The 13101-nt window shown below is 42.7% G+C and overlaps 1 protein-coding gene across 2 annotated transcripts in view; it reads left to right on the forward strand.

Annotated features, from left to right (window-relative positions):
- FAM222A (family with sequence similarity 222 member A) overlaps window positions 1-13101 on the forward strand; it is a 277470-nt gene that overhangs the window by 221513 nt on the left and 42856 nt on the right. The window contains exon 1 of one of the 2 annotated variants that reach the window (XM_029619527.1): window positions 7882-7985. The exons of the other annotated variant lie outside the window; for it this stretch is intronic. The gene's annotated coding sequence lies outside the window, so the exon portion shown is untranslated. Of the gene's footprint in view, window positions 1-7881; window positions 7986-13101 lie in introns of those variants that run through there. 2 annotated transcript variants of the gene reach the window in all.

The following is a 13101-nucleotide window of genomic DNA, read 5'->3' on the forward strand; positions in this document are numbered from 1 at the left end:
CTGCTTCAGGACATCTTTTATTCTATATATTTTATATGTACGGGCCTATGTATGTTTTAATTATTTCATTTACTGCGATTTTTCACAAGTGTCTGTACAGACCCTCAGAAATAAATGAGATAAAGAATTTTTAGTGTGTGCATGATTTATCAGACTGACAGACTGAGTCTGATGGCAGGAATTGAAAGAATAAAAAAAATATCCCTCATGTTGACGTGCAGCAGTAGAGGACAAATCCAGCGGGCATTCATAGTCTTACGTGCATAAATCCCGGGTTTCAGTTGCCTGCATGGCTGTACGGGCCTAGTTTGTGGAAAAAAATGCACGCGCAATCCAGTTTCATGCAAACCTGGGAGAAGCGTTCTGGGGCATAACTTTGCACGAGGTAATGCATCCGTGTGTACTGGACCTGAGCATGTTTCAAAGTGAATTTATGAGCATAGGATCCCTTTGAAAATGTCAGACTCTGCATGCAGGAGGTACTGCCCGCACAGTTATAAAATTATCCCTCCCTGTGTACACAGGTAAAAGCAGTGTGTGACAAACCAGTATGAGAAGCTGAAGGTACTGGGGAGCGCAGATTTTACTGTCAGAGTTTGGATCTTCATTAGGTCTTAGGACCTTCTCTGCACACTCATTTGAGGTATCTCTTAATCGCAGCCTGGAAAGATTGTGACCTGGTCTTAGCATTTACTTACAATTGAAGTATTAGGGAATTAGCGCTCAATGAATACAACTGACAGTTAAGCTAGTCACTAAGATCCCTCCATTTTTTTGTTCTGAATTTTTAACTTCCTATTCCAGGAGATATGTGCTCACAACTTTTGAAAGACTCCACCTTCTGGCTCACTGCCATTTCTGGGAATAATCTGAGAATGTATATGTTTGTCTTGATTAAATTGTAAGCTCTATCAACAAAGACTGTCGCTTATGTATTGTTTGTGGAGCGCTGCGGACATCAAGTAGCACTATACAAATGTTAAGAAGTAGTAGTAGTAATAGGAACTCCAGGTGCTGCTGTGCTGTTCAGGGCCAGATTTTCCATGTGGGCAAAGTGGGCAGTTGCCTAGGGGTGCCTTGTGCCTAGCGTAAGGGTTCTTGGAACACATGTAGCCGGTCCGGCTTTCAGGATATCTGTAGTGAATATGCATGACTTGCATGCACGGCCTCCATTGTATGCACATCTCTCATGCATATTCATTGTGGATATCCTGAAATACTGGCTATGATGTTTACCCTGAGGCCTGGGATGAAAACCCCTAGGCTAGAGGGTATCCTGTGCCTTTTAAGCGGCATGCCCGAGGTCAGAAAGGGTCACCCCCTTCCTGCCTCAATGCCGCAGCTTCCGAGGGGATCTTTTCTCGCTCTCTCTCTCTGGGGCGTGCCAGAGGAACAGCCGGCCCTGGTGCCGATCCTTATGACGGCAATAGACAGGTGCACACTAAGACAGTAAATTTCAAACTTCTGCGCGGGCATCCATGCGCTCGCAGTTGCCGGCACGTGCTCACATGGACACACGCATGTTATAAAATCCGCTGCCCGCACACATGATTTTTATATCGGCACGTGCATGTGCACGAGAGTGCAGTTTCATGTGCGTAAGTGTGTGTGTGTGTGTGTGGTGGGGGGTAATTTAGTAGATGCACGTGGCAACAGCCTTTTCCCCAGTTCCTTCCCAGTCCGCTCCAGTCAAGGAGCAGAGTGGGCGGGAACTTCCTAAACCCTCTACTTAACCTGCCTCCCTATCACTCTATCTGCCCCAACCCCTAAAACCCTGCTGACTCCCCTTGCAGTTTTGTTCTTACTTGTAGTCCAGAGCAGCAGTAACCTGTGTGGTCCGGTTGGCTCCCGGCGCGCGCTTCAGCACGACAGTGCCTAATAGCGCTGTCCCGGCCCACCCAGACCCCGCCCGCCCCTGGCCACCCCTTTCTCTTTCACTCCTTCCAATGTGCGCACCAGGAGGTACGCGCATGGCTGCAGGCCTCCCAAAATCCACACGCATGTCCCCGGATTCTGCACACGCAGGGGGTTTAAAATTCGGCCTAAAGTATGTAAACAGCGTTGGCACCTGAGAAAGGAGACCCGCACAGCATTATAATGTCCGCCTGAAAACAAATTTAAATAAGTCTACCCAAGTCTTTAAGACCTAAAATCTTTTGGGACAGAATAACCAAGAAAACCTAGGAAACAACAGAACCAAAACATGGGAAGTAGTTCTTGTGAAATGCAGCAGCTTTAATGCCAACAGGGGCTCGTCTTCTTTTGAAACCGTTTTTCTTTTTATGTAGAACGTGTGTGTGTGTGAATACGTCAAATCTTACATTCATTACAGAACTTCTTAGTGGTTCAGAGACGTTCACAACAGAAAACAGAGAACAGTGTTGCTCTCTGAAAAGGCGTTCATTTCCATTTGATAACAATGACCCCTTTTTCCCCCGGTTGTTTTTCACTTGGTGCAGGGAAGTCATTTGTCTTGTAGCAGAAACTCATTTATTTATTTATTTATTTAAGGTTTTTTTATACCGGCATTCATGAACTCGTTCACATCATGTCGGTTTACAGAAAACAGGGGTGCGAATAATACAACCAAACATAAATAACGTGATGAAGAGAAGCAGTTACAATTAACAAGGGCTAATGAACTGGGAATGTAAGAAATAGAAAGAGATAGAGGAGGTTAATTATATACAAAAGTACAATATAAATATGGTCAGCTTTATATAAAATTTATATAAAAATATAAAATTTAGTCAGCTTTCTCAGCTCAGGTGAATCCTGCGCTACCAGCACTGCTGGGACAGGTGCTGCCCCTTTAAGAGGTGGCCGCACTGTGCAAAAAAAAAAACAAACCCACCCATGAGTGGGAAGGGGCGGAGAGAAGTTGACTGTGCAACCCCACACACTGCTTATTATTCATTTACCCTCTCGTGAGCAGCAGAGTCAGTGTGTGTGTGTGTGTGTGTGTGTGTGCGCAGTGCAAATGTGCGGCGATGACAGCAGGAGCCGTCTCCCAGCGCTCTGTGCTAATATGCCGGAGAGGAGACAAATAGAAAGTGGCATTTGTGTGTGTAGCAGGGTATTTGCGGTGACGCTCCGAGTACGGATAATAAAGTGCTCGCCCCGAGCTGATCTGAAAACGCCTCAGTCGCTCGCTTATTCCACAGTGGGGGGGGGGGGGGGGGGGAGGGATAGTGTGAGATGGCATGTCTGCATGATACAGAGAAAGTCAATGATAAATGGATGAATTTGTAGCCAGCTTAGCTTCTGGACCTTCTCTTTCTGTACTTTTGTCATGGATTTTTGCGCAGTGCGAATTTGGCACCTTACTGCCCAGAAAGTTGCTGCTCCTCTTCTTCACACCCAAACCTTTTGGTCCTTTTAGTTCAACCCACAATGAATCTTAGTCTTGTGTGGCTTTATGAAAGAGGTGTTTAATCCCTTCTCCTTCGCCAGCTTTCAGGAAAGACGGAGGACCCTGTACTGGTTCCCTCACCCCCCCCTTTATTTATTTATTTATTTAAACATTTTTATCTGCCGATGTTTGTATGGACATCACATCAGTTTACATAAAACGAAAGGGAAGAGGAGGAAGAGAAAACGGAAGAAAAAAGTTCCATTATAACAAATAACTGAATAAATAGGTAAAGTACGGCTGAGGGAGACCAGTGGGCCTGTAATAACATATTGCCGAGTTTAATCAGAACGGTAATGCCCAGCAAGGTTGAATTCAAGGGCTTTTGTCTTTAAAATGGCACCAGCATTCCAGAGGTTTTAGTTATCCCGTCCTCCAGCGGGAAACCCAAGCGTCATATCCGGTGTCCCGACGGAGCAGCTTCATGCAAGACGTCGCATCGCCATGGCCGGAGTCAAGTGACGGAAATTGGATTTGCCTTTAGAAGTGGGAGAGTGTCGTGATTTTCAAAAGCGGCTGGAGTAGCCTAGCAGCGGGCTAAGAAGCAGGGCAAGCAGGATTGATCCCATTTGTCTCACTGCCCCTCCTTGGGACCCTGGGCAAGTCCCTTCACCTTCCATTGCCTCAGGTGAAAACTTAAAGCATAACTCCTCTGTGGCAGGGACCTACCTGTTGCACCTGGCTGTAAGTTACCTTCAGCATAGATTTGGAAAGGAGCAGAATCAAATCCAGATACAGCAGGCTGGGTGGGGTTTTGTGTTTTTTTTTTCAAGATTACTTGAATTTGATAAACCAGAAATATCTATTACTGTGGATATCCTGAAAACCAGACTGGCGACAGGTGTCCTGAGGATAGACCACGCCCCAGTCTTGATCGATTTGAACCTTTCTGCCAGCTACTCTCAATTATTGATCCAAAAAAAAATACGAATGTGAAAACATACATATTACATCGCTCTTGCAGAGAATGACTCTGTATCACAGCAGTATTTGGGCCAGATTTGCTTCTGCTGTGGAGTAAACTTTGTGTTCTCTTGTCAGTCCAATTCAAAGCTTCACAACAGGCATAGAATCCAGATGAAACCTACCCTGCTTTCCACCTGGCTGCACCGTGTGCTTGGAATAGTCTTCCCTCCCTCTCTTGCCATGTTTAAATCCCATCTGAAGACCCACCTTTTTTTTAAATCTTATGCCTGATTATCTGCTTGTAGTCTTGACTAACTTTCTTTTCTTTTAACCAAGTCTCTTGTCCTGCATGGTTGACAAATTAGGTTATAAGCTCTTTTGAGCAGGGACTGTCTTTTTGTATGTTTGTACAGCGCTGTGTATGTCGTGTAGCACCATAGAAAGGTTAAGCAATAGTAGTAGTAGTAGTGGATCCATCCAAATACTGGGTTTGTTTTATTACCATTCCACCACAATTCTCATCTCTCAGCCTTCACCCCTAACCCCCTCAACACTTGTTCCTCCCTCAAAATGTTTCTGAAATTAACTTCAACAGATGCAAGCTATCCAGACCAGCCTTTCGGGTAAGCATGTACAAAGTATAACTACATCCAACGAGAAGAAAGGCGGTGAAGTGTTAGACCAGGGGTAGGCAATTCCAGGACTGGAGTGCTAGAACAGTCTGTGTTTCAGGATATTCACACTGAATATGTATGAGGCAGATTTCTATGCGCTGCCTCCATTGTATGCAAAGCCTTCTGGTGCATGATTGATTATGGATATCCTGAAACTCAGACCTATTTCTGGGGCACTCCAGGACTGGAGTTGCCTACCCCTCTGTTAGAATATGCATTCAAGCGCATAAAATCTCCTAAGAGAAGTCATGTTGAAAGCTGAACATTTAGCATTAGGCTCTAGCGGGATCCCCCGGCACTGAAGCACCTGTTGCAGATAATGGCAAGTCTGGTGCGAGTTTTCATCTATTGTAGCAGGAGTTTCACATCTGTTCTCTTACCTACGCTTTGGTATGTGGTTATCTGCAGAAGAGCTGATGCACCAGCTTGAAACAGAGCTCACATCTGAGGTCTAGCAAGGAGGCAACTCATAAGCAGCTGACCCAGGCAAAAGAAACAAACAGCGGTGCTGCTGTTTAAACCGAGATTGTGTTAACCGTCCATGGAGCAGTAAAGTTTGCAGTAGTTGGACAGATCCTCGGAAGATGCAAGTGTTAGAGTTCATGCCAAAAAGAAAAAAAAGAAAAGAATAGTAAATTGCCTTAATTAAGCGAAGCATTCATTTGTTAATGCTTTCAGTCTTTATGGAGTCTGGCTTCCTTTGCATTTTCTCTTAAAGGATTGGTTACACACTTGATAAGTCTCAACCTGTTACAAGGAGAACTTGCCAAGGATGTCGGCTTAGTTCAGTTTTACTGTAGAGCAGTAACTGGCTCAGTGTCCCCCAAACACGTTCTTCTAACAACTGCAGTCTTTTCAGGAAAACCAGTAGACTCTTTTCTTGAGATCTATATCTACTTTTCCTTTCTGCTGTTTCTTAAGCACCTTGGCCCACAGGGGAAGGTTTTTCTGCATTAGAAAACATGGGGTTCCGCTTTTGGATACATGCAAAAAAAAAAAAAAAGTGCATATATCGACTTGGTTTTGTGTAGAAGTTCATTGTGTCTATAGGTGCATGGATTTCCATTTCCTCAAGCTGTAATCACACACACAGACAATAGCAACCTACCTATCGCATCCGATTACAAATAGTTTCTAGTTTTGGGGGGTTTTTTGTATGATTTTTATATTTCTATCATTCCAGTTCTGTCCAAACTACAGGAAAAAGCAACGAACGAGGTCACTGATGACATGAAGAATGTCCCACGTCATCAGCGTAGGTTCCATTGAAAGAGTGGCGTGTTTTACCCATAGCTGCACATTCAAATGAAACGGACTGAGTACTGAAAAGCAGCACGCTGACATTTTCTTGATCTCGTCATTGATAGAAGTTCTCTAACTCTGTCCCTCAGCTCCCCGACCTCTCACCCCAACAGATCTGGGTTTGCAGATCAATTGTATGCAGGTAAATTTTATGAAAATTCATTGGGGTTAGCCTGAAAACCAGACCTGTTGGGTAAGAGGAAGGTGTCAAGGACTGGAGTTGAGAACCAATGAGTATAGATCAAGCAACTTTCTTAGTTTTAGCTTTTGCCTCGCCATTTTGTCTTGTACTAGGCTAGAAAAGGCATTTTGACCAAGCCAACAGTTTTGATTTGGCTTGTTCATAATGCCCTGTGAAAACTGAAAAAGAATATTGGGACTTAAGAGATAACCATAATATGATGGCAGATAATGCCCGCAAGCTCTACCCCTTGCCCATATTCCCTTTCTACTGCAAAGTACAGACCATATTAGATTTCTCTCATTTCCCTTACAGTCCCCACCACCACAGATCCTCTGTATCTACCTCATGCTTTCTTGAATTCCGTTACTCTTTTTGCAGGGGCAGTGGGGAATGTCAACGCACAACCCTCTGAAGAGGAGCTTAGGTCTCTCAACACAAATGCGTATCATATTAATCCCAATAGAGCAATCTCCATTGTTTGTTTGACTTTTACTTGTAAGTAAAATTCTTAAATAGCAAAGGTCAGTCAAGAAACAAAGAACTAGAGAGTAGTTTTAGTGATCAGGTGAAATCTTCAGCTGGCCGGACATTTTCTTGAGCTGATGTGAAAAGTAAGATCACAAGATAATAAGTTTCCTGCCTGGTATGGTCTCTCTCTCTGAGTGCAGCTGCCAGAGCTACAGTAGCCAGCAACCAGATTTAACATCTCACCAAGAGCTAGACTGTAAAGTAGGTCAAATGGTTGTGCTTTGTTCTACCTTTTGTATTCTGGTCATAAAACAACTCACCCTAGCAGTATTTCAATTTTTTTTTTTTTGTCCTTTTGTACAAGGATCCAAGTTGCACACTGAATGTGGATCTAGCCAAAAGACATATTAGGTGTAAAATGTTTAAGCAGACTTTGTTTATTCCCATAACACATGCTTCTTTTTTTTCTTTTTTCTTTTTTTTTAAATCTTAGGTGTGTGGGGGTGGTTGGAGGGAATACAGTAATTAGAATGAGAACATGAATAGTTTCAGAAAACTGACTTTGGGTGCATAGAAACTGGCAGCACAGAAACCAAGGCCTTGAATATTGGTAGTTCATTAAAATGCCTTGGGTCTTTTTTTTTTTTAATGCTGCTACTATTTTAAATGAGCTTAGACTGTCAGAGTCCAGATGCTGCTGTTCCTTTCCTGTCAGTAAGCTCTTAGGGTGTTGAATTGTTTGATTGACTGACAGCTGAGCAGCCAGGACAGGTCTATTATTCCAATTGAGGCCTCAGCCCTCTGGGCCTGCAATTTAGGCCTCGGTTATTAACCCTGCCTTGTTCTCCACTTTGTAACTGCTTTACTGTGCTTAAAAGGGTGCAGTTAAAATCAGGGTTAATTAGGGCCTAGCAGCTGGGCTTTTTTCAGAGTCTATTGTGTCTCCCAGCATACCGGATCTGTTTTTTGCAGCAAGGTCTGGTTTAATTGTCAACTGTTGTGGGTTTGTGCCAGCTGACTCCTGCATAATACAACACAGGTATTGTCAATGTTCCAGTCAAGGCTTTTTTTAAGGTTATTATTCAGCAATGCGGATGTTTGTGTTTAGCCCAGTTGCTTCTTTCACATGTAATAAGTTGTTAGTCATAATTTTTGGTGCTGTGTAACTTGAAAAACATGGCTGAAATCTGAAACATCTTCAGGTTTGAATGATGACTTATTTTCATTTACAGAAGCTTAAAAAAAAATGGGTGCTTGGCATTTTTAAGAATTTAAACAGCATAAATTATTTTAGAAATGTCTTTTCAGTATCTGCATTCTACTATAGTCTAATAAATTTTCCTATAGAATGTCCCCTTATTATCTAATTATGTTTTAGTAAGGTGGGTGGTTGTTTCCAATTTTGTGTCCACTGGCATTTTGATTAAAGATATTCATATCCACCTGAGATTGTCCCATAGAAAGCTGGAGCTTATTGTTTTGCCCTTTTTTTTTTTTTTGAGACCTTATGACTATAAATCCCAAAATTCTTTAGGATGAAACCTTCATGATCTGCAGCTATATGGTCATACTAGTAAGAAAGACAGATAACCACATGTGCCGAAAAGCTTACCTTTCACCAGTATTTTAGAAGTTCAGATTTGGGTGCGATGATGAGTTGTATGCCCCTGCCAGCAGATGGAGACAGAGAGAAATAAAAGCTCAAAACTGACTTCACTCCTTATAGGGACCTGGTGTATGCCCCAAACAAATGAGTTGTATGCCCCTGCCAGCAGATGGAGACAGAGAGAAATAAAAGCTCAAAACTGACTTCACTCCTTATAGGGACCTGGTGCAGCCTTCAGTATTTCTCTGTCTCCAGCAGATGGTGCAGACATGGATTGGTGCTGCAGCTAGGAGTAGATACTTCTAAGAAGGGTAAAGATTCCCATGGCGCATAAGCCAAGTCTTGGTAGTGATCCGGCTGATGGTCCTGTTGGGACTGTTTCTCCCTTGCCCCTTGGGAACAGACTCAGTTGTGGGAAGTTCCCACACCGATGGTTCAAGCACCAAGTACTCCCAGATGACTTTGTTCCCTTGGTGGGTGCAGCAGCAGGAGCAACTGACAGCATACTCTCCTCTTCTTGGAGATCAATGGGGCTTTTGGCAAGTCTTGGGGGACCCTCCTGACCCCCAAAAGACTTGCCAAAAGTCCAGCGGGGGTCCGGGAGCGACCTCCTGCACTTGGACCGTCGGCTGCCAGTATTCAAAATGGCGCTGATAGCCTTTGCCCTTACTATGTCATAGGGGCTACCAGTGCCATTGGTCAGCCCCTGTCACATGGTAGGGGAGTGAGGTCAGCTTTGAGCTTTTTTTTTTCCCTCTGTGTACTGGTAGGAAAACATAAAACTGGTCATCTGGACTGGTCTGGCAGGACTAAAGGAAAGGAAATTAGCAGGTAACTTTTTAATTTCACTTCATTTGCCTGCATCTGGCCTATATAGGTGACTTTTTCAAAAGTTTACCCTTTTGTAGCACTTTGGCTACCATGTCCAGAAATGTCTCCTGCCTCCCCTAGCAATTTTTCTGCTTATTTGAACATGCAGCTCAAACTAGCTCTTTCATTCAAAGTTATCTGGAATTCTCTTCCTTCTTCCCTCCACAACATCTAATCCAGTCATCACAGTGACAGTTCTTGGCCAAGGACCACAGACCTGACTCTCTCCGGAACCCAGTGCATACATATGTCTGAGCTTGGTCATTAGATGTCGTCATGTGATGGCTGAAACTCTCTCCCTACACACTTCGGAGGATGGGGGAAGGCAGTGAATGCTGCTCCATAGCATCTGCAGACCCTGCTAGCCTGAGGAGTAGATGTCCAGTCCGGAAATCCAACCTATAAGGAGAACACTTAGTAATGAAGGATCTAGGAATAGCTACCAGTATCACTAAAGTTGCCATCGCACCCAAATCAGCCCAAGAACTCTGATCTAGTCCTGGCATTGGCATTGCATGATGGGAGTTGTTGCTTTGATTTATCTAAGAAAGGTAGGGGTTCATCTCCCTGTATGGAGTGGGACAAAACCAGGACTAAACTGGCCCATTTATTTTTATTTTAAAATTCTTATATACTGCCTTTAGTTTTCATGAACTTTCAAGGCGGTTTAGAAAAAAACAAATTAATGTTACAAAATTGACCTGGATGAGATAGCATCCCTAAGTGTCACCAGTCAACTTACAGTTCTGGTCAACGTCTCCTTCACTAGACTTTAGGCTGGATTTACCAAGCTTTTTTCCCCATAGATATAGAATGGAAGAAAAGCCCTAGTAAATAAGGCTTTTTTGTCATTTTGCAACTTATGTGCCTCTCTACTTCCCCTAATGATGTACTTACTCTTACACCTCCTTATCTTCAACTGTATCACCTTCCTCCAGAACTGCATCACCTTCCCCCAGAACTGAACACTCACCTGGAGTACTGTTCAGTTTTGGAGACTGTATCTCAAAAGGGACAGTGACAGGATAGAGGTGGTCCAGAGAAGGGTGATAAATGGTAGGTGGTCTCGATCAAATGACTTATGAGGAGAGGTTGAAGGACCTAAATATGTAAACCCTGCAGGAGAGAAGGTGCAGGGGAGATATGATACAGATCTTCAGATACCTGAAAGGTTTTAATGATGCATAATCAACAACAAACCTTTTCCTTTGGAAAGAAATCAGTAGAACTAATGGTCACGAAATGAAACTCCAGGGAGGACGACTCAGAACCGACATCAGGAAATATTTCTTCACAGAGAGGGTGGTGGATGCCTGAAATGCCCTTCTGGAGGAGGTGGTGAAGATGAAAACAGTGAAGAAATTCAAAGGGGCATGGGATAAACACTGGATCACTAAAGGCTAGAGGATGGAAATGAAGCAAAGAGTGTATGGAGGTAACTTGCTGGTATGACTGTTACTATCCTTAACCAATAAGCCTTCATACTGTTGCTACAACTCCATCATTCCTCTCTGCTTCAACGAAGGGAGAAAAGAAGAAAAGGGGAATTCGATTCAGATAGCAACCAACAAGGACATTGAATTTTATGGTCTGGGAAAACAAATAAGCTTGGGGGTAACTTGCTGATGTGGCTGTTTCTACCCTTAACCAATAAACTTGAAACTTTTGATGCAGCTCCAACATTGCTCTCTGCTTCAACAGCAAAGGGTGATGGGGAATCGGACTCAAACAGCAACCAACAAGGGCCCTGACTTTGATGGTCTGGGAAACTGATATTATAGAGGTGACTTGTATGGCGCGGCAGATACTACCATAAGCTTGTTGGGAAGACTAGATGGACCATTTCATCCTTTTCTGCTGTCATTCCTATGTTTCTATGCTATATGTTTCTAAATATCAAAATTGTTCAAAGCTGAACTATATCACTTACTAGTGGATAGGCACATTAAAAACTCAATTGGACTCAGAAATTTTGTACTTCCCATCTCCAAAATAGGCAATGAAGAATTCACATATCCCCTGTGGCTATTTAGTTTCTCTGTATCGTGACAACATTGCCGTGCAAATGTTGTAAATCAAGATTACTGGTACAATAAAGGCCCCCCAAGCCTTAAATCTGTGTTTATGATGTGTTGATGGATTTTAAATCTTTTCACTGGTAATACAGAAGAGGCAGTAACGGAGACTCCTGTCTTGAGATTGGCTCCATGTCAAGTAAAAATAAAATAAAAGTTGTTGATTAGTTACAGTCGTAATCTTATAAGCGTGGAGTGTTGGATTGTATTCATTTCTGCTTTATGCCTTGCTTTCCAATACAACTTTGCACAGAAGCTCAGAGTAATATATTATTAGAAAAAAAAATGCCATAGGATTATTACCCCAGGCAATGCATTTGCCATTTACAATAATAAAATACTGAAGAAACAAAACAATTTAAAATTCCAATAAAATTCAAAACAAATCTTCAGCAGCCGAGCAGATTCAATTATTTAGCTATTACTGAGAGCGGCCTGAAAAATAAAACAGGTCAGGCAAAAAAAAAAAAGCCCAATTTGATTGGTCAACGTTATCGCATATCAGGATAGATGCCTAGAATAAAAAAAAAGCAAACAAGGAGAGCAGTTACAATGTATCCAAAGAGCAGATATCATCATGTGATGTATGTCCAGCCATTCCTTTTTCATTTTTCCCTTGCTGGCTTTATTGCGTTCAGTCAGTCTTTTGTACTAACCCAAAATCTCAACCATATTGTCAAATTGTGACAAAGTCCCTTATTGCTGTTTATGGACAGTAATGATTCTGGTGGTCATTTTTTTGTACAGCTTACACAGTCTCAATGCATGAAAATGTTTTCCTATCATATTGTGTCAAATATATAGTAATACAGGGTTCTGAGAATATCTTGGGTTCATGTAGCTCTTATAAGATATATAGAGCAGAGTTTCCCAAACCTGTCCTGGGGGACCCCCAGCCGTTTTCAGGATATCCACAATGAATATGCATGAGATAAATTTGCATACACTGCCTCCATAGCATGCAAATTGTCTCTCATGCATATTCACTATGGATATTCTGAAAACCTGAGTGACTTGGGCGTTCTTCCGGACAGGCTTGGGAACCTCTGATGTAGAGATTCTCATATAAACTATTTACACTGCACTTTCAGTAAGTCATGCAGCCACCTCATGGATGGATGGGGTTTAACTGGTTTTCATTTCAGTAGACTGAGGAAGAGATATCTAACTTCTTCAGGATCATATATGTTAGTCCTCTTCCTTCACATGAGATTCTAATGCATTTGTCTCACGTCAGTAGTGCAAATGTTAGAAGGCAGACCCTATTCCATCTATAGAAAAGGTGGTTCAGATGGAACAAGCAAATCTGAACAATTCATTGGGCCTTGATGGGCTATATATTAAGAGATTTGGACACCTCCACTGACTGTTCTGTTCAGTGAATCAGGAGTTGATCCAGAGGACTGAAGTCTGGGAAATGATGTCTCTCTTTACAAAAGTTGGATTAGGGAGGAGATTGGTAACTGCAAGGCCCATTACTGCAGTGGTGGATAGCTCAATGGAGTCACTACTGTAGGAAAAGAGAGTGGAATATTTTGAATTGAGCAGATGAGAAGATGCAGGGTAGCGTCGTTTTATAGTAGGTTAGTAAATAATGGTAGAAA

The sequence above is a fragment of the Rhinatrema bivittatum genome, chromosome 11 (assembly GCF_901001135.1).
Source record: "Rhinatrema bivittatum chromosome 11, aRhiBiv1.1, whole genome shotgun sequence".
In the NCBI taxonomy this organism is placed as follows: domain Eukaryota; kingdom Metazoa; phylum Chordata; class Amphibia; order Gymnophiona; family Rhinatrematidae; genus Rhinatrema; species Rhinatrema bivittatum.